Source organism: Schistocerca americana, chromosome 6, assembly GCF_021461395.2.
Source record: "Schistocerca americana isolate TAMUIC-IGC-003095 chromosome 6, iqSchAmer2.1, whole genome shotgun sequence".
In the NCBI taxonomy this organism is placed as follows: Eukaryota; Metazoa; Arthropoda; class Insecta; order Orthoptera; family Acrididae; genus Schistocerca; species Schistocerca americana.
The window spans coordinates 289,872,080-289,877,079 of record NC_060124.1 but is presented as its reverse complement, the minus strand read 5'-3'; the positions used below and the strand labels follow the sequence as shown (position 1 = coordinate 289,877,079).

General features: G+C 51.5%; 1 non-coding gene across 1 annotated transcript in view; it reads left to right on the top strand.

Moving 5' to 3' along the window:
• Nucleotides 1-4,860: 4,860 nt before the first annotated feature.
• The window catches only part of LOC124620970, a 1,910-nt gene continuing 1,770 nt past the window's right edge, over nucleotides 4,861-5,000 (top strand). Inside the window, exon 1 of the ribosomal RNA XR_006980468.1 lies at nucleotides 4,861-5,000. This exon is cut by the window's right edge and continues 1,770 nt beyond it. This is a non-coding gene — a ribosomal RNA (small subunit ribosomal RNA).

The window sequence follows — 5,000 nt, the reverse complement described above, 5'->3', positions numbered from 1 at the left end:
ACAAACAATGGCAGGAATGAAAGACACAGGTCTGCCACAAGCATGGAATCAGAGCGCCGCCTGTTATGAGCCAAAGGTGCACCCTGACGTGGCAAATCAGATGATGCCGCAGTCATTTACTTACGATAATCACAATCAACAAACCGGCCCCCCCCCCCCCCAAAACACCTTTCCTTACAACAATGTGTACCTTAACCTAACCCGTATTGTGCCTTAACCTAACCCGTATTGTGCCTTAACCTAACCCGTATTGTGCCTTAACCTAACCCGTATTGTGCCTTAACCTAACCCGTATTGTGCCTTAACCTAACCCGTATTGTGCCTTAACCTAACCCGTATTGTGCCTTAACCTAACCCGTATTGTGCCTTAACCTAACCCGTATTGTGCCTTAACCTAACCCGTATTGTGCCTTAACCTAACCCACGTTGTGCCTTAACCTAACCCACGTTGTGCCTTAACCTAACCCACGTTGTGCCTTAACCTAACCCACGTTGTGCCTTAACCTAACCCACGTTGTGCCTTAACCTAACCCACGTTGTGCCTTAACCTAACCCACGTTGTGCCTTAACCTAACCCGTATTGTGCCTTAACCTAACCCGTATTGTGCCTTAACCTAACCCGTATTGTGCCTTAACCTAACCCGTATTGTGCCTTAACCTAACCCGTATTGTGCCTTAACCTAACCCGTATTGTGCCTTAACCTAACCCGTATTGTGCCTTAACCTAACCCGTATTGTGCCTTAACCTAACCCGTATTGTGCCTTAACCTAACCCACGTTGTGCCTTAACCTAACCCACGTTGTGCCTTAACCTAACCCACGTTGTGCCTTAACCTAACCCACGTTGTGCCTTAACCTAACCCACGTTGTGCCTTAACCTAACCCACGTTGTGCCTTAACCTAACCCACGTTGTGCCTTAACCTAACCCACGTTGTGCCTTAACCTAACCCACGTTGTGCCTTAACCTAACCCATATTGTGCCTTAACCTAACCCATATTGTGCCTTAACCTAACCCATATTGTGCCTTAACCTAACCCATATTGTGCCTTAACCTAACCCATATTGTGCCTTAACCTAACCCATATTGTGCCTTAACCTAACCCATATTGTGCCTTAACCTAACCCATATTGTGCCTTAACCTAACCCATATTGTGCCTTAACCTAACCCATATTGTGCCTTAACCTAACCCATATTGTGCCTTAACCTAACCCATATTGTGCCTTAACCTAACCCATATTGTGCCTTAACCTAACCCATATTGTGCCTTAACCTAACCCATATTGTGCCTTAACCTAACCCATATTGTGCCTTAACCTAACCCGTATTGTGCCTTAACCTAACCCGTATTGTGCCTTAACCTAACCCGTATTGTACCTTAACCTAACCCGTATTGTGCCTTAACCTAACCCGTATTGTGCCTTAACCTAACCCGTATTGTGCCTTAACCTAACCCGTATTGTGCCTTAACCTAACCCGTATTGTGCCTTAACCTAACCCGTATCGTGCCTTAACCTAACCCGTATTGTGCCTTAACCTAACCCGTATTGTGCCTTAACCTAACCCGTATTGTGCCTTAACCTAACCCGTATTGTGCCTTAACCTAACCCACGTTGTGCCTTAACCTAACCCACGTTGTGCCTTAACCTAACCCACGTTGTGCCTTAACCTAACCCACGTTGTGCCTTAACCTAACCCACGTTGTGCCTTAACCTAACCCACGTTGTGCCTTAACCTAACCCACGTTGTGCCTTAACCTAACCCACGTTGTGCCTTAACCTAACCCACGTTGTGCCTTAACCTAACCCACATTGTGCCTTAACCTAACCCATATTGTGCCTTAACCTAACCCATATTGTGCCTTAACCTAACCCATATTGTGCCTTAACCTAACCCATATTGTGCCTTAACCTAACCCATATTGTGCCTTAACCTAACCCATATTGTGCCTTAACCTAACCCATATTGTGCCTTAACCTAACCCATATTGTGCCTTAACCTAACCCATATTGTGCCTTAACCTAACAAATATTGTGCCTTAACCTAACCCATATTGTGCCTTAACCTAACCCATATTGTGCCTTAACCTAACCCATATTGTGCCTTAACCTAACCCATATTGTGCCTTAACCTAACCCATATTGTGCCTTAACCTAACCCATATTGTGCCTTAACCTAACCCATATTGTGCCTTAACCTAACCCATATTGTGCCTTAACCTAACCCATATTGTGCCTTAACCTAACCCATATTGTGCCTTAACCTAACCCATATTGTGCCTTAACCTAACCCATATTGTGCCTTAACCTAACCCATATTGTGCCTTAACCTAACCCATATTGTGCCTTAACCTAACCCATATTGTGCCTTAACCTAACCCATATTGTGCCTTAACCTAACCCATATTGTGCCTTAACCTAACCTATATTGCGCCTTAACCTAACCCATGTTGCGCCTTAACCTAACCTATGTTGCGCCTTAACCTAACCTATGTTGCGCCTTAACCTAACCTACGTTGCGCCTTAACCTAACCTATGTTGCGCCTTAACCTAACCTATATTGCGCCTTAACCTAACCTATATTGCGCCTTAACCTAACCTATATTGCGCCTTAACCTAACCTATATTGCGCCTTAACCTAACCTACGTTGCGCCTTAACCTAACCCACGTTGCGCCTTAACCTAACCCACGTTGCGCCTTAACCCAACCCACGTTGCGCCTTAACCCAACCCACGTTGCGCCTTAACCCAACCCACGTTGGGCCTTAACCCAACCCACGTTGCGCCTTAACCCAACCCACGTTGGGCCTTAACCCAACACACGTTGGGCCTTAACCCAACACACGTTGGGCCTTAACCCAACACACGTTGGGCCTTAACCCAACACACGTTGGGCCTTAACCCAACACACGTTGGGCCTTAACCCAACACACGTTGGGCCTTAACCCAACACACGTTGGGCCTTAACCCAACACACGTTGGGCCTTAACCCAACACACGTTGGGCCTTAACCCAACACACGTTGGGCCTTAACCCAACACACGTTGGGCCTTAACCCAACACACGTTGGGCCTTAACCCAACACACGTTGGGCCTTAACCCAACACACGTTGGGCCTTAACCCAACACACGTTGGGCCTTAACCCAACACACGTTGGGCCTTAACCCGCTCTGTAATTGTCATACGACGCGTTAAATTAGTGTGGTGTTGCCTAACTGCAACCCCCGCAATATAGTTTGCTACTCGCACTGCCTGGTCCCCAGTGTATCGCTTCATGTTAAACACCTTGCAGCGATACACTGTAATGTGGATGGCAGCAGGACGTACATGCTCAATGCCCTTCGCAGTTGTTCATTGGCATTCGCATGGCGAAGCACTTAGCCTACGCTGTGGTACGGCCTGTGTCAACTGTCCGCTGATGTTGTACGTCCAAATCACACACTGTACTGCACATTGGTCCTCATGTACTGAATGATACATCGTGGTACATGTGACCGTACAACGACTGCGCCAACAACGGCGAACCATGCGGTCCAACTGTTGTGCACTCAGCTATGTGTCGTCTCCCTATAAGAGCCGGATTGCAGTGTGGTATGCCCTGGATGGCGATCAGCATGAGCCGTCTGTTGATGTAGTGGCGCGTGTTGTCAGACGTAGTCGTCTCTTCTCACACACCGTGACAGCATGGTGCACTGCGTTCCACATCTGCGACATGCGACAGAGGCCGGTTGACAGTCGTTCGCGCAATGGACATCGCATACGTACGGGGGCCACCTTCCACGTGTTCGCGAAGCGTGCACATGTTGTTGCGTGTATGTGGGCAGACATAGTGTGTCGTGACACCTGACACAGGCATGCAACAATCGTTGAATTTGCAAATGGCGATGGACGTCTACGTTTGCTGGTGACGTTACGCAAATGAACAACTGGTAAACCGTTGTGGTGCGGTTGTTCTCGCTAGAGGTGAATCAGTGATGGCGACGATCGGTTGAGCTACCAACCGGTTGTTTCAGCGATACCCACCATGCCCACGAACGTGAATGGCATGTGGGTGTGAAGCGATACGCGGCGGTGGCTGGGTGGGACCGTCCCCGGCCGGTGAGGGGGGGCCTCCCGGCGTGCTGGCCGCGCGGTGCGTGGGCGCACGCGCTACAGCCGGCTGGTGGGGGCGGCCAGTGGCAGGCGCGCCGGCCGACGGAGGCGGCAGGCGGCGCAGCTGCGCGCCGGCGCACCCTGCACGCGGCGCCGTGCGGCCAAAGTAGGTCCTCGCGGGCCCGGTGCGAAGCGCGGTGGACATCTGCAGTGTGCTGGTCCGATTGAGGACTGTGTGCGCTGAGGATGCGCCGCCGCCCGGCGCTCGGCGCCGCGACGCCGTCTGCTGCTCGGTCGCCTCTGCGGTTCTCGCAGGTGGTTTGTATCGCAGCTGTGCGGACGTGTTGGCGCGTGCGCTGTGCTGGGAGAGTTCGCTTCGGCACCCAAGTGGGGCTTTTGTCCTTCTGTGGCGCTGGCGTTGGAGCTGCCGGCCACCGTAGGTGGCGCGTGTTGTCTCCCGCCGGCAATGCCACGACAGCACGCTCCCGGGCCTCTGTCGGCAGCGGCAAGCTCAGTTGGGAGCACGGGTGGTCGCACCTAAAGCGTCTACTCGCCAAACTCCGGGCGATTGCGCCTCTCTCGAACCCGACCAAGTACTTAGGACGGCGCTGCGCGCCGCCGGGACCTGAGAGGGTTTCGAGGTGTATCGTGCAGGGGAGCTCAGCCTCCTCCTGTTTGCAGAATAATTGAGCGGACGCTTGCGTGTTCGCGCGGGCCCCCGGGACACACTCCCGGGCGGCCGGCTGCTCAGCTCTAGTTGACGCAGCTCCCTGGTTGATCCTGCCAGTAGTCATATGCTTGTCTCAAAGATTAAGCCATGCATGTCTCAGTACAAGCCGCATTAAGGTGAAACCGCGAATGGCTCATTAAATCAGTTATGGTTCCTTAGATCGTACCCACGTTACTT